Source organism: Chrysemys picta, chromosome 3, assembly GCF_011386835.1.
Source record: "Chrysemys picta bellii isolate R12L10 chromosome 3, ASM1138683v2, whole genome shotgun sequence".
Lineage (NCBI taxonomy): Eukaryota > Metazoa > Chordata > Testudines > Emydidae > Chrysemys > Chrysemys picta.
In genome coordinates, this window is record NC_088793.1 from 189,908,701 (window position 1) to 189,933,592 (window position 24,892).

Sequence of the window (24,892 nt, forward strand, 5' to 3'; positions counted from 1 at the left end):
GAGAGGTCTGGAACCTGTTCAGTCTGATCCATCTGGTGCCAGCCGAATTCTAGGCATGGAAAGCACTAGTTTAAGGTGGCAGAATTTTATTCCGCACCTGGGATTTTGTCCCATACAATCACTGGGGACATTAGGGTTTGTCCTTTTCGTTTTACCTTTTCCTCCATCCCTCCTTCCTTTCTCTTCATCTCTTCCTTCTTTTGTCCTTTCTTCTGTTCCTCTCCCAATACCAGGAGGGGTGAGGCGGGCTGGCTCCAACTGGCTGTAGGATCTGCTGCTGCAGGGGCTGTGGGTTAGGAGTGTTCCTCTTGGGGAGGCAGAGGCAGAGCAGAGAATGAGCTTGGCTGGAGTCAAGTTCTTCTTGTCCTGGTTAAGTGGTGACTGGGCTTTTAAGGGGACCATGCTGACCCTCCACAAACACACCCTGTCGGGTGCTGCACGGAGGTGAAGGAGGAAACGGTTGGCAGAGAGATGAAGCAGACTGAAGTAGGGACAAACACAAGGGTGGAGCAGTCCGTGGTGGGTTCCTGTGCACTGTCCTGAAGGGAGTATAGAACATAGGCATGGAGAAGACCAAAATTCACATCCAGGTAGATCATCAACCTACTCCTCTGTCCCAAGGGCCAGGAAGGCCTCTGGTTTTTGCTCTCTTTGGTAGCTGGAGCTGCTCTGATTTGGGGGTGGGGTGGGCAGAGGTGGGAACAGGCCATAGGATTTAATCAAGTGTCGGGGCAGACTCCCGCTCTGCGGGAGATTATGTTGCCCCTCTGTAAGGAATCCCTTCCTTGCAGATGCTGGACTCTGCCAGGAAGCCCAGCTCCCATCCCTAGCAGCTTGGCTGTTCCCTACCTGCTGTGCACCAGGCCCTCTGCAATTCCAGTCCTAATAACCACTGAGAAGCATTTCTTGCTCAATTTTATCCTACTTTTTCTACAGCAAGTTACAGTGGATCAGTATATTTGATTTGGGAGAAATGAAGTAACAGCTGCCCAAACTGAGCTTGAGCACTCCTGAATTTTGAGGTGTTCAAATCTGAAAGGCAGGTGCTGGGCGGGAGGGGGAGCCTGTGGCTCCGCAGGGGAGCACGGCAGCATGTATGCAGCAGCGTGTCTGGCGCTGCACAAAGCCAGACACGCTGGTCTGAGTGGCACGGTAAGGGGGTTGGGGGGTTGGAGAAGGGGTAGGGGGTTCCGGGGGCGGGGGGGGGGCAGTAAAGGGACAGGGAGCAGGGGGCGTTGGATGGGGCAGAGGTTCGAGGGGGCAGTCAGGGGCAGGGAGAAGGGGGGGTTAGATGGGTCAGGGGTTTTGGGGGGCAGTTAGGGGACAAGCAGCAGGTGGATAGTCATGGGAGTCCCAGGGGGTTGTCAGGGGACAGGTAGGGGGTGGGGTCCTAGAGGGGAAGTTGGGGGGTGTCTCAGGAAGGGGGAAGTTGGGTACAAGGACCAGTGGAGCTTAGATAGGGGGTGGAGTCCTGCGGGGCAGTTGGGGCAGTGGTCCCAGGAGGGGGTGATCAGGGGACAGGGAGCAGGGGGGGTTGGATGGTTTGGGGTTTCTGTGGGGGGCAGTCGGAGGGAAGGGATGGGGGCAGGGTGTGGCTACCCTCCCTCCCCATGGAGTGTCCTATTTTTTGAATGTTAAAATATGGAATCCCTACTCACAGTGCAGCTCTCCATTCACAGCTGGCTACAGCATGAGGTCTCAGCTTCCTCACTCCCTCCCCCTCTTTCCTGTTGGTAGTGGCCAAGGGAATGCTGGGAAATGTAGTTCTTTCCCTGCTCCGGGGCTGGCTCTATAGGCAGGGAGCTATCCAACGAACTACAGCTCCCAGGGGCCCCTGTTAGTTCTCAGCTCCCATGCTGGATCCCTGCCACCCCTGCAAATGGGCTGCCCCAAGCACCTGCTTGCTTTGCTGGTGCCTAGAGCCGCCCCTGTACAGAACTGCAGTAAAGTGGAACAATTTTCAGCTTGTGTGATTGGAGGATATCTGGATGCATATTATAAGACTGTCCTCCATAAATGAGGAAAAGTTGAGGTGCCTTTATTATTCTTTTGTTCCACTCTTTGTTTCTGTGGGGAATTTGCCAATGCAATATCACTGTCTTCCTTTTAAACAAATAAAACTAAAAAAAAAATGGCAATGGCTGTTGAAAATAGCAATTCCAGTCCTAATAACCACTGAGAAGCATTTCTTGCTCAATTTTATCCTACTTTTTCTACAGCAAGTTACAGTGGATCAGTAATATTTGATTTGGGAGAAATGAAGTAACAGCTGTCCGAATTGAGCTTGAGCACTCCTGAATGTTGAGGTGTTCAAATCTGGAGGGCAGGTGCTAGATTCCCTTTCTGAATATTAGCTAAATCTGGAAAGGAAAAATCATTTTCTGCTTCCATGGCTCAGACGTGGAAATCCTCGTACGTGCCTGGTTCTGTATCTAAAGCTGCCCAGGTCCAGAGCCTCCCCTCCCTTACTTTTCATTTTAAATTCTAGTGGGATCCACGTACCTCCTTTGCTAGGCTTCAGATAGAGAGGGGCACTGTCCATTTAGTCCACCCAATTCTTTCTTTGGGGGCTGCAAGGTGAGGTCACACCAGTATCCCTAATCCAGTCTGGGGATGTCTTCTGAAGGGGATATCTGGGCCAAAGGCTTCTACTCCTTGGGCACACTTGTTCCCCATTCCCAGGGCCACCCCACTCTAGCAGTGAGCTCTCCGTTCACAGCAAGCTGCAGCATGAGGTTTCAGCTTCCTCACTCCCTCCACCTCCCTTTCCTGTTGATAGTGGCCAAGGGAATGCTGGGAAATGTAGTTCTTTCCCTGCTCCAGGGCTGACTCTATAGGCAGGGAGCTAACCAAGGAACTACAGCTCCCAGGGCCCCCTGTTGGTTCTCAGCTCCCATGCTGGATCTCTGCCGCCCCTGCAAATGGGCTGCCCCAAGCACCTGCTTGCTTTGCTGGTGCCTAGAGCCGCCCCTGGGAACCATCCACTGGCTAGGCCATATTGCAGCATGTTGTGCTCTGGCCCTATTCTCACTGGTCCCAACTTTCCCTGGTGCAGTCCCAGCTTGCTCCCAGTTGATGCTGACGTGACCACCGCTCCAAGAGTACTATAGAATGGGCTCACATTCTGTCTCTTTATGAACTGGGGATATTCTCCTCAGCCCCTCTAGGGCTGATTTAAGGTCCTATTGTGCCAGTCCACCGGCACAAAGAACCTTAGGAGGGGCTGATCAATTGGGCTCAGTGCTTTGGAAACAGGGGCAATTGAGAAGTAGAAGGGTTTATTTACTAAAAATCTTAACACTGTTAATTATCTTGAATATAAAATGTTGTGTTTTGTTAAAGAAACATTCCCTGGTGGTGTGTGCGCCTCTATTTCTCACAATAAAAAAGTGGTTCCCATTATCTGGCATTTTGGACAAAACCTAATGAATCTGATCTTGTGGCACAAGCTGGAAGTGAAGACTCTCTGTGAACCCTGCTATCAAAGAACTCACTCTAAATTTACAATGCCACCAGCCAATCCCCTGAGTATTGTTGCCATTGGGCAAGTCAAGTCTACCCTACAGAGCTACATCAGCGCAAGTGTACCAATGCAGCTGTGCCGCTGTAGTGCGTCTGGTGAAGACGCGCTATGCCGATGGGAGAGCGCTGTTCCATCGGCATAATTACTCCACCTCAGCGAGAAGCGGAAGCCATGTCGGCGGGAGAGTATCTCCCACTGACGTTGCGCCGGTGTGGACAGCATAAAAAGTGTGTCGTTCGGGGAGGGGTTGAGCTTTTTCACATCCCTGAGCGATGTAAGGTAGATCAACTTAAGCGGTAGTGTAGACCTGCCCATTGTGTTTGGAGAACTGCTGATATTCGCTGCTCTCCTGCAGCAGATGCCCTGAATGCTTCCTTTCTTAACCTGCCAAATGTCTAAGTTTTATGCCCATAGGTGCAGTTTTACTGTGGAAAGAGGAGGAGTTGGAAAGAGACTCTAACAACCCAGTTGAATTCTGGAGTGGTTGCAGGTAAAATGAACAGCAATAACCAGCCCAGGTTACACTTCTGCAAATAAAGTATTAAGTATAAAAACGACAAGAGAGGGAAGGAATGGGAGATACCCTGTATTCTCCAGTTATTATAACAAGCCTGATGGGCATATCTATGTCTCTTATTTCATCCCCAGAGGCTCTGATTCTAAAAAATGGTGCTTCCAGGACTGACACTGAAGGAACTGGAGGTGGGTGAGTGTGATGTTGATGTAGTAGCAATGGGGGGTTGTCAGTGGCCATGTCTTTACTAGTGGAAAGAAAATACGTGTGTATTTTTAACACATGATCGCTGACACATCCGAAATTGCTCGGGTAAAAATCCTGGCCCCATTACACTCAATGGCAAAATTGACAAACTTGGCCAGAATTTCACCCCTAGTGTAGTCAAGGCAGTTGCAGTTGTAATACATGTTAGCTTGGGGGACTGAGGTAAACCCTAGCATCTCCAGTAGGGTTTTACTGTGACCAGCTGATGTGTTAAAATTGCCTTGTCTACAGTAGCATTTTAACACAGCACCATGTTGTTAGTTCTGTTAAAATCACTAGGGGAAAAAAGGTGTAAGAGGTGCACGAGATGTGGTTTGTATGGAGAGGAATTCCAGGGAGTGTTGGTGAATGGCAGTGATTGTAATGGGGCCTATTTCTTAGGGTAATAAGTGTTTTCTACATTGGCTGGTGGGTAGATAGCAGTGGGGCCAAGGATTTAGTAGCGCTGGTGATGGATGGGGAAATCAAGAGTAACTATTCAATCTCAAGATTGGTTCCCCAAAAATGATGGTGGAGCGACAGTAGCTTCTCTCTAGGTAAGGTTTACCCCCAAGCTTTGAGGCACTGAAAAATAAGATCCACATCTGAATTTTGCAGCTTGGTCCCATACCAATTAGTAGTTTTGTTCCTGTCCCTAGCACATGTCTGGGCTGTGACTTACAGCAATGCCCAAACCACCAAAACCCCAGTACATGAATGACAGATCTTTAAAATAAATGGAAACATGGCCCACCACTGCAGACAGACTGCCTACAAATAAATCATCCTACAGCAGCACATAAACCACAATCTGAATGTGATATCTCATGGGGGCTCACATATGACACCCCCTATTTAGAGTCAGATAGGAAAAGCTTAATGCAATCCTAAAAAGCAGAGTTTTCCTTCTTTGGGGAGGAGGAGGAGGGGAGTGTTTTATTTGTTTAAACAGGCGCATACTAAGGATGTAACATTTTCATGTTTACCAAGCTGTAGACTCCTTATTTCTGTCCTGGAGCAGGGCTGCTGCAAAGTGCTAGAATGTATTTACTTTGCCTAACTCAATCTGATGAGGAATCATGACCTAGACTGTGTGCAGTACTGCCGAAGGACCCCTGGATGGCAGAGAGGAATACATCCTGTTGTAGTGTACTAAGATGTGTTTGAAACAATCCTCCCAGCAATAATTACTGAACAGCGAAACGTGCCTCAGATGAGATACAACAAATACCCCATAACTCTTCACTAGCAACATCTAATGGATTTCACAATAATTGGGGGGTGGCGGGGTGGAAGGAAATTGTGGGTTAAATTCATCCCTGATGTAACCAGACTGACTACAGTGCAGTCACAAGAAGGCCCAATGTGTAGATAGCACAAGTTGAGAAAGAGGGCATTTCTGTGTCTAAATGTGGTGTATTGTCTTTAAAGGCTTTTAAAAAACTACTGCCTCCTTCCCCTTTTGCTTTTTGGCCCTTATCAATGTACCTTTCAGATAGTTCATCAACGCTTCCCTATTTTCCTTCTTTTACATTTTTTTTAAACTTATGACTATTTGGTTATTTTCCTTTCTTTAGTGTCATGTATGCTAAATAAATGTGATTCCTGTTATTTTCTTTTAAATAAATAAAGTATTCCACTCTTCCTGCCACTCATGCTGCAGTCTGGATCTACATCATATAAAGGTGTCCCCCCACCCCCATACTCCTCTGAGTTACTCATTCCTCCTACACCTTGCTCTAAATGTGACAGTTATTTTGTGCGCTTCAGGAATACAACTTAGAAAAACAGCCAATCAGAACAGTCGTTAGATAGTGACAATCTTAAAGTGTCCTCTTCTAGCCCATGCCTCAGCAGCTAACTGCAGCAGGCCCTTCCCTTCCCCAACAGAGAGACATGGTCCCTTTTCCCCTGAGGCCAGGGAAGGGGACCTGATGTAAATTTCACAGTATGGTGTAATGATCAGGGCAGACAGCACCTCCCTACATAGCTATCTGTGTACGTTGCAGAGACTGATCAATAGGTCTTCCCCTGTACCACTCTGGCCAAGAGATGGCTTAAGTGAAGCAGAATTGTGCTGTGCTGAATCTGGCACTGGTGATGGAGAAAGAGGGCTATGTACACTGACGAGCCATGAGAGATTCCTGTGTGAAAAGTCAGGTTATAAATGGTTTAACAGGGGAATGTCATAACTGGTGAAGGAGGACAACATACTGGCTAAAACAATGGACCAGTTTATAAGCTGAGTTACAAACATGGAAGTAGAAACTGGGGTTTCCTTAAGGGTATTAGCTGTTAATTCCTAGCCCCAGTGTGACATCTTTGTACCAGCCGCAGCATTTCAAGAAATGATTGTTAGGGAATTTGCTAAAATATTGGAGGAGGCCTTGCTGCAAGCTCTTTTCAGGCTCCCCAAGGGTCAGATGAGATTATTTCCCAAGTGGGTCCCAGGCCAGATAACATTTCTAGGTGATGTGGAGCAAAGTTAATTGAGACAGAATTGTTCAGGCAGAGGGAAGCCACCCCCAGGGAAACGAGAAGCTGCTGATGCAATAGGACCACCCCATCAGCAACTATTAGCATATACCAGGTTTAAAGTTACCCAGATACCTGTTACTATGTGTCTGGAGACATAGATGGCTGGAAAAAGCATGCTGCTGTTTGATTCAGGATCTGAAATAAGTCTGATCCATCCCAGTGCTGAAGGGGATGAAGAATTAAATTGGTGACTTAATCATCAGCCACTGCAGACAACAGGAGAATCTAGTTCCCACTGAACTTGGGGTCTCTGGATACTAAATGGTGAGATAACCAATATTTGTGATAACCAACATTTCTAGTGCTGTTATACTGGGAGTGGGTTTTATCTGAGGGCATCGCAGGAACTTCTGGAGAGTTACGAGAAGACATTTGTCCCTGGATATTATTCAGCTACTCTTGCTGGATGTGGGTAGGAGAAAGCATAGCTCCTGGGGTGAAGCTCTTAACATATTAGAGATGCCTCTAACCATGCCTACAGACTGACAGAAGAACTACTCCCTGGGTGAGTTGGAATAAAGTTGTGGTGAAGCCAGGTAATCATGCAATAATACCCATAAGGATAAAAGACTACTGCAGTGAACCCGTAGGAATGTTTGAAATGACCAGTATCCAGTCATGATTGCTGGTTAGGAGAACTCGATTTCAAGATGGACCAAAGTGGGAGTTCTGGGTAAGAACAACTAATGTGACTGGCCAGGAAATGGAGCTAGTGAAAAATCAGACCAGGGTAAAGTGTCAGTGTAGTTGGTGTCACAAAGCCTCTCACAGAGGCAGAGATCAAGAGCTGTAAAGAAGCCCAGTCAGTAAAAGAGCTAGGGGTTGACTAGACAGAAAATAGCTGTAGAAGGAAATGAAAGGAAGTGATTAGAACAGCTACTCTTATGATAGTGCCAGTATGTTCTTCAAGTATAATAAAGAGCTTTGGAGATACTATCAGGAGCAATATTGGATTGTGCTTATGCCAGGGAGTGAGGCAGCCCCCATGTTGGATTCTCCTAGCACAGGGGTTCTCAAACTGGGGGTCGGGACCCCTCAGGGGGTTGCAGGGTTATTACATGGGGGGTCACGAGCTGCCAGACTCCATCCCAAACCCCGCTTCGACTCCAGCATTTATAATGGTGTTAAATATATTAAAAAATGTTTTTAATTTCTAAGGGGGGGTCACACTCAGAGGCTTGCAATGTGAAAGGGGTCTCCAGTACAAAAGTTTGAGAACCACTGCCCTAGCATATCAGATTGCAGTGAAAGAGAAGCTAAATTGCATTCTGGGGGATGGCTTGATTGAGCAATCTACACCACCTTGGACATCCAAATGATATTACAAAAAAGCCCAATGAAGACTTAAGGATATGTGTTGACTACTTAAGGAGATTTAACTCACAGACAGTTCAAGACAGCTACCCACTTCCCCACATAGCCGATACCCTACATAAAAAAATGTCAGGAGCAAAATATTTCAGTAGTTTTGATTTGGTATCTGGATACCATCAGATTAAAATGTCACTTGAGGATCAAGAGAAAAAACAGCTTTTTTGACACCCTATGGACTTTTTCAATACTGCAGAATGCTTTTCAGACTCATGAATGCCCCAGGGATGTTTCAGAGAGTAGCAAATGATGTAATCCAAGTTTTGAGAACTGAAGACATCCTCACGTACTTAGCTGACTTAATTTGTTTCCATAAAACATGGGAGGAACATTGGTAGGAGTGGAAAAGTTTCTAAAGCATTTTAGGGTTTAAACTTGGGAGAAACAAATGTCAGTATGCAAGGAGTTGCGTCACCTTCGCAGAATGTATAATCAGTGAGGATGGGTTGGAGTCCCAACCTCAGAAACTGAATGTTATAAAGGACTAGAAGGTTCCTACTAACCTAAAGGAGGTACAGACGTTTGTAGGCCCTGTGGATTATACACAGGATTTGTAAAAGAATTTGCACAGCAGGCAGTGCCAATATCCCAGTTCACTAACAGCAACAGTGTCTGGACATAGCAACACCAAAAAGGATTTGAGTTACTGAGGGAAGGACTTCTAAACCATGCTGTGCTTTTATTCCCGGATCCATCCTACCCATTTATGGTAATCTGTGATGCCTTCAGAGTTCCTTTTGGACTTGCACTTGAACAAATCCATGAGCTTAGTAGGTGTAGACCAGTGGCTTTTGAAAGCCATATATTTAAATGAGGGAAACCAAGTATTCCGGTACACAACTGTCTGGCTACTGTGGAGGTCTTCAAGGCCTATTGCCCCTGTTTACTAGGTACAGAACCAAAAGGCTTCTTGTGGAGATGGATTCACAAACTGTCTGGATATACATTCATAGTTCATTGTAAACCTGGAAAGCAAACTGAGGTGCAGATGCCCTCAGCCAGGTGAGGACCGTGAGAGTAGACTCAGCCTGGTCTTGTGAGGACATCTGGCAAGAACAATCTAAGGACCCTGAGTCATGTTCAGTGGGCAACAGATTTACCAAAGGAGACCTAGACTGGGGAGGTTCAATGCAGTTCAGAATTGATTATCCATTGATCCGTCTACCAACTAGTGGGTGTATGACGTAAACAGGATTGTCTTGCCAGCTAGCTCACAGAGAACAGTTCTGAATGTTTTCATGATAAAGCAGCAGGCCACCTGGAGTATGAAAAGACACCAAACTGGGTATCTAATAGTGTTTTTTTTATCTGCGTAAATAATGCCCATAATGGGGGAATGGAGAGAGTTAACAGCCCAGTTGGTTCCATGCTTAGAATCTTAGTAATCAAAGATCAACAAGCCAGGGATACAAAACACCTTTTGTCATCTTTGCCTACAACACCAGCTGGCACTCAACTATCCATTACTCTCCTGAGATTTTTTTTGGGGCTCCACAAACCCATACTTCCTCGTGACTTGATGTTCAAGCAGCAAGGACCAGAAAGGCCCTCTGTACTCATACAGGTGGATGATATTGTGGAGTCTTATATCAGTGACCTGAGGACAGCATTCGAGAAGGTAGAACATCAGATGGGCCAGAAGTGAGTATGCCAGGCACAAGATGCCAGGAAAAAGGAGAATTATATGTCCATCCTGGAAGGAGAGCCTATGCAACTGGAAAAAGCAGCCTGGAAAAAGTCCCAAATATGTACTCTTTGGAGTGGACCTTGTGCAGTAATTAAGAAACTAAACAACTTATCCTTGCTGATACACAAAACAAAAGCTTGCCCTGGCTGTCAGAATAGCCTCATGAGGGTATGGAAGTTAGGCAGAACTTAGAGCAGCCTGAAGCCCCTTGCCCCATAGCCTCTAGTCCTATCCTGAACACAAATCAGCTGATGGGACATTCTGGATGTGTGCCCCCAAGCCAAGTTTAAAACTACATCCTAACCTTAAAATGAACCCCTTTAGAAGATCAGTGAAGATTTAACTTCCCAGCGGAATAGAATTTAGCATGAGATCAGCAGAAAGCTTGTTATCATGGCAAGAATACAGCCCAGTCATTTCCTTCCTAGTATCAATAAAAAAATCCAGCTCACTCCATTCAGGGATTCCATTAATTGGCTAAAACTACTGTAAGCATGTGATTGCTGGCTCATGACTGTTTCACAATGGCTGGTTTGAGGCCATTCAGGATCTGGCAGGTCTTAATATCTTTTTATTCTTATAACCCACGGCTACCAGGATAACAAAATAAGGAAATCAAATATCCAGCATGTAACACAGAGTGCTCTAGCTACCGCAAGGGATGGTCTTGACAATGGGATTCTTATTTTTTGTTTTTTTTTTAAATATTTCCTGTGTAGACTTTATTTTTGAAGCAAGTCAGGGATTCGGGGTGTGTAAATTGATCTGTACTTGCATGTTCTCTACTAGAGATAGAGGCCAGGACACATAAATGATCTTGTTGTTGAGAAACATAATTTATGGATGAAACTGTTCTCTATTTCGAAAAGAGTATAGAAACCATTCATTTAGGGCCTGAATGCTTTGCCATGTGATTCCTTTCATGTCTAGAGTAAAGCTTATTAGCTGTTTGCTAACTCTTCTCTTCATGCAGCAAATTAAAATTAGCCAACAAAAGCCAGCTTGTAGACTTTCCATTGGAGTTGCATTGAAGTGCAAACAGACATGGCAAACATCAAAGCACTTTTTCTTACTTGTTCAAATATTACAAATGACATTGATCATTCTGGAGAATGAAATTTGGAAAGTAAAGGGAACAGAATAACAGAGACAGCCTGGCAGAGTATGCATGAAAAAGTATTCGAGCAAATGTTAACCCTGTTACTCTGGTTCCCACTTCTAGTGGCTCAAGCAAACAAGATACTTTGCTGCAGCAAAGATGAAGAATATTTGTATAGCCAGAGAAACGAACTGCCCAGCACAGCAGACTCTAAGAGACATTTCTTGGAAGCCATTTTTATTTGCACCATGGCCTGTCACTAAGTTAGCCATGATTTCAGCCCTCTACTGCTTTGAGTTGGGATTCTTTCAGTTCTCCCAAGGTAAATATGGCAGCATTGGGTTAATATTTGGATAGAAAACCTCCAAGGACTATGTAGACACTGCAGGAAGCAAAGGAAATAGTGAATGATCAATTACTATAGAAGTATTCAGTAGGTGGCAGGCTAGAAAAAATATACCAATCGCCTGACCATGAGTAGGCTTCTATTTGTCTATCAGGAAAACCCATTTGTCCCTGGTTTTGTGCTGTGGTTGGCTTCTCAGGGTTTAAATGAAGATGAAATACAGTTGTCTAAAAGCATTTATCTGCATTCTGCTTGATATGTTTTGGGCTGTTGTGCCATTTTTTTTATTCTCTTGTTTTTAGTGTGTCTAGGTCTCAGTTGGTCTTATGGGCTTGATCCTCAAGTGTGCCGAGATGAACTGGGCAGGAAACAGTTTTTTCCATCCCATTCCTCTTCTGCTTTGGGATGAAACTGAGACTTTTCAAAGTTTTCTGAGAAAAATGACAGAGTAATAGAGAGCAGGATAGTCAATAGCTGAGGATACTGAAGTTCAAGTCCCTGCTCTGAATCAGGTAGAACAGGCATGTGAACTCTGGTCTCTCACATCCTAAGGGGGTGCCCTCTTGGCTAGTCTAGAGTAGGTCACTTTCATTTTGATTAGAAGTTCCATCCTGGACCTGGCAACATTTCTGGACAGAAGTGTTATTAATCTCTTCCCATGAAAATTTTTGATTTCAACAAATTGGCATTTGCCAACGACAACCCATTTTGCCTGAAAATTCCTGCCAGCTCTAGTGCAGAGCTCTAGTTCAGTGCAGCTGAGGTGGTTGAAGGCAAAAGTGACTTAGTCACCTTCCTCAATCCTGGGGGCTGGCAAGGAGTTAAAATGACCCTTTGCTTAAATTGAAGCAGCTACAGGGCTGCCTGAACGTTCCTGGAACAGTCCCCCCTCGCAGACACTGTTCTGTCAGTTCAGGTTTGTCTGAGGGCAGTGTGATACCTTCTTAGGCCTCCACCATACCGTATCTCTGCCTTGCTGCAGAATGAGGGTGGGAGCAGGTGGAATAAAGCTGGCCACAACAGCTTTACACAGGGATTCATCTACATCAGGGGAACCCAGTGGTACCTGTAGGAAAGCTTTAAGTTGCCTTCGCACTGCTGGGGTGGCACAAAGGGACCAAGGATCTAGATTTCCATATGCATTTCTCAGATGCTTCCCTAAGACACTCTGCAACTGTAAAATCTTTGCCTCTGCAATATTCTCAGCAGATTGGCTAATGTAAGACTTGCACAAACAATCTTCATCAGCTAGGATAAGTTACAAGGGGGACTCCTCCAGTTTAGCATTTCCCTCAAGAGGGTATGAATTAGGTGCCTGTACGGGGCTTATAACTTCCTCAAAAGCATCTGACATTGACCACTCTGAGCAACTGAGATGGGCCAGTTCCAGAGTGGCAATTCCTATGGGTTTCTTTTGTATTTCCACAAGGACACAAAAGTAGTTTTCTGTGTGCATAGTGTGAGGATTAGCTTAGCAGGCATCCCAGTGCACACAGATGCCATTCACTGAACGATCTAGCGATGAAATGTAAAAACTAGAGATGGGCCCAAACCAAGCTCTCAGATCCAGAAACTAGATTTGGACCAGATACATATGAAGCACTAACTATTGACTGAACTTTGAAGCTGATGTTTATCCGTCTACTGGGCTGAGCCAAAATAGAACAGGAACATTGGTTGCCTCTCAATAAATAAAACATGGACTCCTCTTTTACCATACTTAGGTTCAGCTTGCCTTTACAGCTCAGTCTGTTACAAATATCACAGGCATGGATGCCAGGCACAAGTCCTGTATAACTCTTTGAATAACCCATTTCCTATTCCACATTTTCCCTTTTCTGCCGGTATTAAAGGTAGCCAAGGACCATAAGTCATTCTGGTGAATAGGAGTTCTTATTATATTTGTACTTGATGTTAAATGAGTCATACAAGCAGCCAGTGGGTAAGAAAGTGTTTCAGAGATGGAGACAAAATGTTTTTGTGCACTGTAGTGCCTACTTTCATTAAATGAGTCATGCCACAAAAATGTATGAAACTGACTCTCCAGAATCAGCAACAAGTTTAGTTCGATATGGGGAAAAGATTTCTTTTAAAAAAAAGTTAAATAACTAGTGATGGGCCTGAACTATGAAGTTCAGATCCGAATATCAATTTCAGCGTGCACTTCCTCCAGTTGTCTTCTCTTGAACTGCACCTAGAAATATAACCTGTAATTGAATGAAGTGTTTTGTTTTCAAATGGAGAGGTGGCACAGGTCTGAAGTTGGGGAATGCTTGGATCCACGGAGAGTGACCACCCATCCTGTATTTGAAGGGACATCATTTATTTGGTTTCTATTATCCTGTGCCCAATAAGGAGCTACTGAGAAGGATTTAATCAGATAAAAAGTAAGGGCTAAATCCTCAGCTGATGTAAATCACCCTAGTCCAATTGAAATCAATGGAGTTCTGCTGACTTACACCAGCTGAGGATTTGGCTCTACGTTTTCAACCAATAATTGTGTAAAAGATGACACATTGGGTTACAATATGAGATTTTATGCAGCATGAGGTCCCGCCCCTTAGAATAAGCTTTGTCCTGTGGTCTTCCCTCACCCCCAAACAGTTGTTCTTTATTGCCTTAAAATGTAGGCAGTCACCCTAGATGCAGGATTTTAATTTGGGTCCATCTCTGCAAATAACACAATAGTCGTTCAGATTTGAGTCAATTGTACTGCTGAGGATTTCAATAGGACACAACAGCCATCTACAACTTCCTTGGTCCCTGACAGTCATAAAAAATAAATAGATAATAATTAGCACTCACTGTATATAGCTTGTTTCATCAAAAGCACCATGTGATCCCAGCGAGTGCTATATAGACCACCAGTGGCCAGTTATGCGGGGCAAGCAAGACAAGCATTTTGCAGATCTTAAGGAATGCAGCTCCCATGTTGCCACAGACCTTGAAAGGGACAGACATGGTCTGTGTTCCACAATGTTCAATTAATAGTGATAGATATGAAGCATGATGGAGGACCAAATCTGGTAGCTATTACTCACATAAATAGTCCCAATGACATTTAAAAATCTGGTGGTAAAATCAAGTTCTTGGTTATGTAAGAAGAGTTGCTTCAATATACCAGACCTTCTTAAAATCATCAGTATAGTATGTAACTGTTCTTCCTCTCTTAGCATGATTAACAATAGGGCAAAGCCTAGATGATATGAATGATCTGTCTTTGATTATTCATTTAGCCCTAGTTTTGTAAAATATTTAAATGAAGTGAAATGAAAAGATTTTTAGATTAAACTAAAATCTCTGCAAGAATCTGACAATCAGTCCCCAAAGACTGAGCATTCTAGTCTATGGAAAGTAATTGTAGTCTTGGAAAAATGCATGAGTATTATGTAATGTCAGAAATAATGAAAGTTTCTGCACCTAGACTTGTAAGGAAAGTGGCTATAATTCACACTGATGTGCTGAATTCCATTGGAAATAATCACAACTGAGATACTGCGGTGGACGTTATGAAAGATAAAAGGGTGTGAGGGCAGGAGGTTAGTTTTTACTTGTTTACATGATGAATGCCTTTCTTGCTCGGGTTAGCGAGGGCATTTGGTACATGCGGCGGAAGCTGATGTACTAATTTCCATACTTTCTCTGCTGTCACCTATAAATCTTAAATAGGTGCACTAGAGCCTACACCCAGGCACAATAACTCTGCCTCAGGCTGATACACTCTGAAATTGAACTTTCACAGTGAACCAGAATGAACAGATGCAATTACACACAGCCAGGAGACATTACATAAGGCTAGATCCCGATGGTGGAACTCTGTAAATGCAGATCCCAGTCAGAGCTCCATGACCTGGATAAGCTCCATGCCCATGAAGCACTATTTGAACACTGAGCTAAAGGCCCCACTTTTCAGTGATTGGCATTCCTCTGCAGTGACCTGTACTCAGCTCCTTCCCATGGCAGCAGAGTCTGTGACCTTATTACCTTGATATCTTGATTGATCGGTCCTTCAGCCCTTGTATAGATTGCGCCGATCAAAACACATCTTCCATTCTTCTAATATCCGGGCCTTCCTTCTCCATGTGCAGCCATGTCTTTTCACGATAAAATCTTCCCATCGCCTTGGAGGTCGGCCGAGTGGTCATTTCAGTTCACGTCAGTACCACTCAGCGACAGCTGCAGTCCATCGATTGTCAATGAGCCTCGCTATATGGCTGGCCCATCGCATTTTACTATGCCTGCTCTCAACAACGTCCTGCACTCCACTCTGCTGTCTGATCACTTCATTGGGGACTCGGTAGCAGATTGAAATTCTCAGAATTCTTCTTTCCATCGCCCTCTGCGTGACAGACAGTTGCTGCTCCTCTGTCTTTGTCAGCGCCCATGTTTCACTGCCGTACAACATTGCTGGCAGTACTGTTGAGTTAAAGAGGCTGGCTTGTTGCCTTGTTGATTTTTCCTTGGAGGACATCCTTGATAGAACTGTATGCATACCAACCTGCTTTCTTTCTTGGCGAGAGTTCACCTTCCTGATAGTGGTGCATGTTGATTTCTTGGCCCAAATAGACATATGGCTCATATAGAAAGCCTGCCTCGAAATGGTAACCAGGCAAATGAATTGGAAGGGTGGAATCAACATCAACGGAGAGCAGTTAAACCATCTCATATTCGCAGATGATATTGTGTTGATCGCCGAAAATACTGTCAAACGACAGAAAATGCTGTGAAAAGTCAACACAAAAAGCAGCCAAGTTGGACTGAAAATTAACCGCTCCAAAACTAAATTTATGCAGTCTAATACCTTGCCAAAAACCCAAATAACAATCAAGGAAGAACAAATAGAAGAAGTGACCTTATTACAATTGGGAAATGATGGGGAGAGTGAAAGGCAGTTGGTGCTCCCCTGATGGCCCTGCATTGGGGCAAGCTCTCCCCAACTTTCAGATTGCCAGGAGACAAAGAGGGAGCTAAGTAGTCCCCAACCTAAAGAGCCAGCTGACAGTGCTGAAATGGAGTTGTCATTTTGGAAGAACAAGGTCCAATCCACACCAAGATCACTTCCCTTACCCAGAATCCTTATTCTTGGGCTTTCAGAGTTTCTTTATTATTAATGAGGTTAGCAACTGAATGGTTGTATAGGGCAGGCCAAGTGTTGTGCATCTCACATAATACTTATGCATTTGGCCAATCTGTCTGATACCTAGGCATGATGTCATGCGTATGGTGGGGCTGTAGAAATGGCCAGTAATTGCTGTTGGCCACCAGAGGCATCCTGGCTGAGTAGGTATTTGGAAGAGAAGGGGCCACCTCCACTTCCACTCCTTCCTCTGCTGGATCTAAACAGGGATGGAGGAGGCGGCAGGAGCACATGAAGGTAGTGGTGGCAAGGGGCCCAGTACTACCTGTCTAATTATTCATGCTTCATCCAAGTTTTATGCAACCCCTGCTTGGGAAAAAGGTGTATTAATCTAATTAATCAATTTCTTATATATTTCTTATTAATCATAAACTGAAACTCCTTGTCATGCGAACTTTTTACATTTATGAAGATCAGCTAATTAAATATTTTGCATCAAGTATTACACATGGCAACTGTATTTATATACATGCTTTTGACCTGTTAATGAAACCATGCTGTGCTGTTGTTTTGCTCTGTTTCTTGGAAACTAAATGTTACATAGACCAAGTTATAATTTTTAAATAAAAAAAACTAACACCATTGAACATGACTTTGACAAATATATTTTAGAGCATACAGTTTTGAACCTTTTCCCACGGTCAAATACGTCCTGATTTCCACCCCTTTTACAGTGCTGATTTCAAAGGCATTTCATGAGATGTAAATTGGGGCAGAATGTTGCCCATGAATTGGGATACCAAGAAATTACCAGTATCTTAAGATGACTATTAACTGAAGGATTCTCCTCCTCTGCCAGTTTTGTTCTCCATTTAAAGATTTCCAGACCACAGTCCCTTTTCATTTTTGTTCTTTACTTTTAAGGAGGGATTGGGAAATAATTCACAAAGAATTTAGTTTTTTGACTGGTATATTTTCTCATAACAAATGGGATCCATGCTACAGCTGGGCAAATAATTAATTTTTTTCAGTTCAGTGGCAGTGCCAAAAAATTGAAAAAAAATTAGTTTGAGTCAAACAGGAACTGATTTTTTTTCCTCCGGTGATTCAAAGTTGGCAAAACTTCATTTTGGGTCAAACAAAACATTCCATTGGGCCCAAAATGAGGCATTTTTTAAATAAAAGGAAAGGACATAAAGAGTTATATTCACAAAACTGCTGGTGGTGGTGCCAGTGGCCATTTATAACCAATAGCACAGTGATTATGGTGCTCACCTGGGATGTAGGAGATCCAAGTTTGAATCCCCATTCCATGAGGAGGGAATTGAACTCAGGTCTCCCACATTACATAAGAACATGAGAACAGGCATACTGGGTCAGACCAAAGGTATATCTAGCCCAGTATCCTGTCTTCAGACAGTGACCAATGCCAGGTGCCTCAGAGGGAATGAACAGAACAGGTAATCATCAAGTGATCTGTTTCCAGCTTCCAGCAAACAGAGGCTAGGGACACCACCCCTGCCCATCCCGGCTAACAGCCATTGATGGACCTATCCTCCATGAATTTATCTAGTTCTTTTTTGAACCCTGTTATAGTCTTGGCCTTCACAACATCCTCTGGCAAAGAGTTCCACAGGTTGACTATGCATTGTGTGAAAAAATGCTTCCTTTTGTTTGTTTTAAAACTGCTGCCTATTAATTTCATTTGGTGGCCCCCTAGTTCTTGTGTGATGAGAAGGAGTAAATAACACTTCCTTAGTTACTTTCTTCACAACAATCATGATTTTATAGATCTCTGTCATATCCTCCCTTTGTCGTCTCTTTTCCAAGCTGAAAAGTGCCAGTCTTATTAATCTCTCATCATACAGAAGCCATTCCATACCCCTAATCATTTTTGTTGCCCTTTTCTGAACCTTTTCCAAGTCTAGTATATCTTTTTTGAGATGGGGTGACCACATCTGCACGCAGTGTTCAAGATGTGGGCATACCATGGATTTATATACAGGCAATATGGTATTTTCTGTCTTATTATCTGTCCCTTTCTTAATGATTCCCAACTCTCTGTTCACTTTTTTGACTGCCACTGCACACTGAGTGGATGTTTTCAGAGAACTATCCTCAATGACTCCAAGATCTCTTTCTTGAGTGGTAACATCTAATTTAGACCCCATCATTTTATATGTATAGTTGGGATTATGTTTTCCAATGTGCATTACTTTGCATTTATCAACATTGAATTTCATCTGCCATTTTGTTGCTCAGTCACCCAGTTCTGAGAGATCCTTTTGTAGCTCTTCGCAGTCTGCCTGGGACGTAACTATCTATGATGAATAACCTAACCTATTAGGTTATGGTATATGCTGGGGTAGGAGTCTATCTCTCTCTCTCCCTCCCCCCATTGAAGCTGTTCCACTTTGTATAAACCATTTAATATCTATTTAATATCTGTTGGGGCAGGAACTTGGGTGTCCCTCCTCCCAGCTGAGTGCTCAAACCACTCGATTACAGAGTCACTCTTTGTCTGTCCCAATGAATATTTAATTCATGATACAACAGGAGAGATTCAGAGAACCTCCCTAACAAATACCCTATAGCCCAGTGGTTAGGGTTCCACCTGTCTCCAGAATCCCACGGGACAGCCTGAACTACTGGGCTATTAGGTATAAGGGGGCACCAGGACAATCATGCCCCAACATTTTTTTGACCAAAACTATTTGTCAAATTTGTGAATTGTTACGGTTAATCTGAAGCTGCATGTTTTCAGTGAATAAACTATTTGTTTGAAAAAAATCATGCAGTTCTAGCACTGAAGGCATATGAATGGGGTGAAAAAGAGGGGGCACCTATTCTTGTACAGCAGAGGATAACATAAGCCAGGCTTGGTCATGGCTATGGCTATGACCAAGTGGGGGAAAGGGGAGAGGTGTGTGACAGAATGCTGGGCAAAAACGGCTGAGCCAGCACTCTGGTCACTGCAGCTCCAATTAAACACTGCAGAATAGACTTTGTTAAGAAGAGCTGTGCCTAATTGGTGGATGGAGGAGAGCTGTAAGGCTAATTAAGCCATTAGGCAGAGGATACAAAAAGACACAAGAAGGAAGTAGGGAAAGCAGGCAGTGAGGGGGAAAAAGAGATTGCTGTTCCCTGCTTGTCTCAGGAGCTGAGGGCTCCCTAAGACTGTAGGAGTATGGCTGTATATTGTACAAAGGTGGTGCGAACCAATGTAAATCTATTGCACCTGGTGTTTTACCAGCATAAAGGTCTCTGAGTAGTTTATGGACTTTCGCAGAGGCAAGAGCGAGTGGGTCCTGCCACAGCAAGGTTTAGATGAAGTCATCGATCTAGAAACATATAGAAGAACTATCTGTCTAGTCCAACAGTAGCTTGTGTCCAGAATGATAGAATCTGGATGGACAAGAGATGAGATGAAATTTTTGTTAATGAGGTATCTTGAGTTCTTATATAAAATTGTGACATTTACATTCATTTGCAAGATGGATGTGCCATACATAGGGATTTAGTCTTGTTTCAGTTGCCTTGAGTTATTAATGCATAAAACTGTGGTCCAGTAGAAATCAAGTTCAGTTTGCCATGTGATCCCTGAACAGACTACATAATCACTTTCAAAAATTGGCTGCTGTTTGATGTTTTTAATCTCTCTCTTTCTCTCTCCCTCACAACTCAGATGTGACAAATCGGCACAATGTGAAATACCCTCTGGGTGTCATCAAATTATCGTACAGTGCAGGCAGTCTAGCAGTGTCCCAGCTTTGCATTATACATTGTACAGGTGTTGCCTCACACTCTCTTCAGAGCTCTTAGGAGTGTTGAAATTCAGAGGCTTATTTTAGGGCACTTTGATCTGACTCCTTATTAAATCTTGTGGCAATGTGTGATACTTTAAAAGAGCTAATAGGCCTGTCTTTGCTACTTCAAGAGAGAAGTGTCACCATTAGTCAGAGCTAACAGTCTGTTTTCCAGGTACAATTCAGACATTCATTGAATCCCCACTATCACATTCGCCCATCCCCACTGTCACCCCTGTAAGCAGGGCTAGCCAGGATGCTGGATTATGTGCTATTGAGATGCTGTGCATTCGATGCACACCTGAAAACCAATAAAAGAGCAAAGCCCAATTTATTCATCACCTCAGGGATAATTTAAAAGAGGGTATAATGACATTCAGTACTCTGAATAGTGAAGATCAACTTAAGCTTCACTGCCAACAATACTTTGCTCAGGGACATGGGCAGACTGTTCTGATAAAATGAAAATTTCATAAGAGAGCTTTGTGCTTCCGAGAAAGAGACTGTGTTTTAAGGTTACATGGATTTCAGGATTGGAGGATGAAGAGAGGGTTCGTCGGGGCTCGTCCCTCTTCGGGACGGCGGGGAACCACACCACCTCCCTTAGTCCCTGCACTGGTCCCTGGGGAATCAGTCGGGCCACAGGAGTCCTGGGTCAAGCCGTCCGGCAGGGCTGAGCAAACACAGGTAACAGTTAGCAGTTAACAGGCCCAGGCCCTGGGTCAGGTCGGGGCAGTAAAGAGTCACAGCTCAGGCCCTCAGGCAGGGGCTGAGCAGCAGTTTATATAGGTATAGCAGCAGTGAGTCTGAAAGGCTCAGACTCTCAGGCAGGGGCTGAGCAAACACAAGTAAATAGCACACCCAGACTTCAGGCTCCGAGCAGCCTAGGAGAGTGGGTAAAAGAGATGGGTATAGCACTGTACATTAAAGACACTATTATCTGTTTTAGAGTTATCTGTTTTAAAGTCCAGTTTTGGGCCCCACACTACAAGTAGAATGTGGAAAAATTGGAAGGAATCCAGCGGAGGGCAACAAAAATGATTAGGGGGCTGGAGCACATGACTTATGAGGAGAGGCTGAGGGAACTGGGATTGTTTAGTCTGCAGAAGAGAAGAGTGAGGGGGGATTTGACAGCTGCTTTCAATTACCTGAAAGGGGGTTCCAAAGAGGATGGATCTAGACTGTTCTCAGTGGTACCAGATGACAGAATGAGGAGTGATGGTCTCAAGTTGCAGTGGGGTGGGGGAGGTCTAGGCTGGATATTAGGAAAAACTTTTTCACTAGGAGGGTGGTGAAGCACTGGAATGGGTTACCTAGGGAGGTGGTGGAATCTCCTTCCTTAGAGGTTTTTAAGGTCAGGCTTGACAAAGCCGTGGCTGGGATGATTTAGTTGGGGATTGGTCCTGATTTGAGCAGGGGTTTAGATTAGATGACCTCCTAAGGTCCCTTCCAACCCTGATATTCTCTGGTTCTATTCTATGATTCTATTGATCAGTCAGAACCACAGGATCTTGAGTGCATATGGATCAATGTGCTAAATAACAAAGCCCTAGAAGGGGTATTGGTGGGGATCTGTTACATACCACTGAATCAAACCAGAGAACAGGAGGGGACAAGTTGCTTCTTTAAGCATCTGTTTGTCATGAGTGGAAAGAAAAATTGTAGTGTTATGGGGGACTTCAAGGTGAGAGAGACATGCTGGAGGTCTCATTCAGCCAGTAGTAAAACAACATTAGAGTTTCTAAAAATGATAGATGATGATTTTCTAACACAAAAGATATTGTACCCAGCAAGTAACTCTATTTGAACCTCATTATGACTGATAGAAATAAATTAATTGCTGGACTGGAAGTTGGTGGTTGCCAAGGGAGCAATGTTCATGACCTGATTACATTCAATATGGGCAAACAGAGGACCGTCCCAACCAGAAATATAATTGTATTTGTGCTTCAAAAGGGCTAATTGCTCAAAGCTGAGGAAAATTATGCATTACATTGGCTGGGAGTAAAAATTCAGACAGAAAAAAAAAGAAAATTAAGAATTCTTTAAAAAGAGTGTATTAGATGATCCAAAAGCCACAATTCCACCATCAAAAAAGAGGGCTTTTACCCAAAGCTGTCCATTCTGGTTCAGTGGAGAAGTGAAGGCAGCTAGTAGAAATTATAATACAGATACAAATAAAACAAATAGAGGGGAAAAGAGGAAGTAGATAGCAATCACTGTATATTCAAAATTATGAAGTGTAGAACATTGATAAGGGAAACTAAAGACAACAGGGAAATATCCACACCGAGCAGGACTGTAGCGGGGTGGACACCCGCTCCTGCCTGGAAGGGCTTGAAAGCAGCCCTTGAGAGGGCTGCAGCTCTAAAAGCTGGGCTGATTGGGGAAGTGGCCGCAGCTGGGCCACACCCCAATCAGGCCACAGCTGGCCTGTATAAAAAGGCTGGGAGCCAGGAGCTTAGCAGTCTCTCTCTGTGTTCAGAGAGAGAAGGGCTTGGCTGTAGGGAGCTTACCCAAGTGCCTAGAGTGGAGCAGGGCTGGGGAAAGGCCAAGGGAGCTGGGGAGCTCTGGCCTAGGAAAGCCCCAGGCTGCAGGTCTAGGGTAAGGCCAAAGGGGGCACTTGAGTTGCAGGAGGCAGCCCATGGGTAGGCAGAGGCAGCAGGTCCAAACCCTTTGCCTGTGATGAGTGGCTTATACTGTAGTCTGCCCCAGTGAACGGGGGCTAGATAGAGACTGGGCAGTAGTCTAACACTGAGGCGAAGTGGGGATAGTGGGTGGGGTTTCCCCTAGGAGGGGGAGACCCAGAGCTGTGAGGGGTTACTGCCAGGGGGCAACACCCCAGACAACAGGGAACTGGGTCCGGGAGGGACATAGGGGCCAAGCGGTAGCAGGACACTGGCCTTCAGAGGGTGCTCTGGAGGCTGGAAATGCTAATTCCCTGAGATGACCAGCAGGGGGTGCCGCAGGGGTGAGTCCACACTGTTACAAGGACTAAGGACAATAAAGAGTTTTATGATGGTGAGAAAGCAGAAGTGTTAAATAAATATTTCTATTCTGTATTTGGAAAGAAGCAGAATGATGTACTTGTATCACATGAGGATGATGAAGTACTTTCCAGTGTATTAGTAACTAAGGAGAATATTAAACATCTACTAGTTATAAGCATTTTTAAAATCAGCAGCCCAGGATAACTTGCACTCAAGAGACCTAAAAGAGTTGTCTGAGGAGATCTCTGGCCTGCTGACAACAATTTTTAAAAGAACTCTTGGAATATTGGTAAAATTCCTGAAGACTGAAAGAGTGCTAATGTTGTGCCAATATTTAAAAAGGGCAAATGTAATGACTGGTTAATTCTAAATTGGTTACCCTGACATCAATCCTGAGCAAAAAAATGGAAAAGCTGATATAGGATTCAACTGATAAAGAATTAAAGGGTGTAAATATAATTAAAGCCATTCAACATGGTTTTATGGAAAAATAGGTCTTGCCAAACAAACCTGATTTCATTCTTTGTAGGGATTACAAATTTGCATGATCATGGTAGCTATACAGATGTAATATACTTAGACTTTTGTAAGGCATTGGACTTAGTATTGCATGATATTCTCACAATAAATTAGGACTGTACATTATTAATAAAGGACAGGTTAAATGGATTAAGAATTGGCTAACTGACAAATCACAAAAAGCAGTTGTCAATGGGGAAATCATCATTGAATGGGAGTGTAAATTGTGGGGTTCTGCAGAGATCTGTTCTAAGCCCAATGCATATTAACATTTAATCAATGATCTGGAAGCAAATATAAAATCATTACTGATAAAAGTTGTGGATGACACAGAGATTGGTAGAATGGTAAATAGTGACCAAGACATGGCTGTCATACAGAGTGATTTGGGTTGCTTGTAAGGTAGGCCCATTCAAACAAAATTTGTTTTAATACAGCCAAAAACAAGGTAAAAAATGTAGGTACAAAGAATGCAGCCATACCTACAGAAAGGGGGAATTTGTCCCAGAAAGCCATGCTTCAACAGTGCAACAGCTTCAACAGGAAAGACAGCGGGAACTCCATATCAGAATATTCCATACCCCAATGGTTAGGGCACTCACCTGAGAGGTGGCAAATCCCTTCTCCTAACCAGATGGATGGGGGACTTGAACTGAGTGTCTCCCACATCCCACATGAGTACCCTAACCACTGAGCTAAAAGTTATAAAGGAGGTGGTCCTTCTCCGTGCCCCGCCCCCCAATCCAGGCTTCTTACAGAAAACATTGTAGGTGCTTAACTCTAAAGGGGGTTCCCAGCTATAAATTGCAAGCAGAGATAAATGCCTCCCTATAGCCCAGACTTAGGCACCTATCTCCATGGGAGAGGCAGGGCTTAACATCCTGTCAGCATCTCCTGTTGGCTAGTTTAGGCAGCTCTCCATTTAGCAAGCCGGCTTTTGTGAATCACAGTCTGTGCTCATCTTTCCCCATTGATTGTATAGGGAGCCTCGGTGCCTCACTCAGGCTATTTGAATTTCAGTTTGTTCTTGTGATTTTCTAGGTGCTTAAGTACCTTTGTGAATCTAGGCCTCTGTTCCTCAGATCTCCATCTGTACAATGAAGATCATAGCACCTCTTTATCTCATGGGGATTTTGTATTAAAGATTCAGAGGTGCTTGGAAACTACAGGAATAGG

The 24,892-nt window shown here is 44.1% G+C and overlaps 1 long non-coding RNA gene across 1 annotated transcript; it reads left to right on the forward strand.

Annotated features, from left to right (window-relative positions):
* Nucleotides 1-1,645: 1,645 nt before the first annotated feature.
* LOC103307550 (uncharacterized) lies at nt 1,646-22,241 on the forward strand. The gene is made up of 2 exons (XR_006176089.2): nt 1,646-4,013; nt 4,172-22,241. It is a non-coding gene; the product is annotated as an uncharacterized LOC103307550 (long non-coding RNA).
* Nucleotides 22,242-24,892: the final 2,651 nt, after the last annotated feature.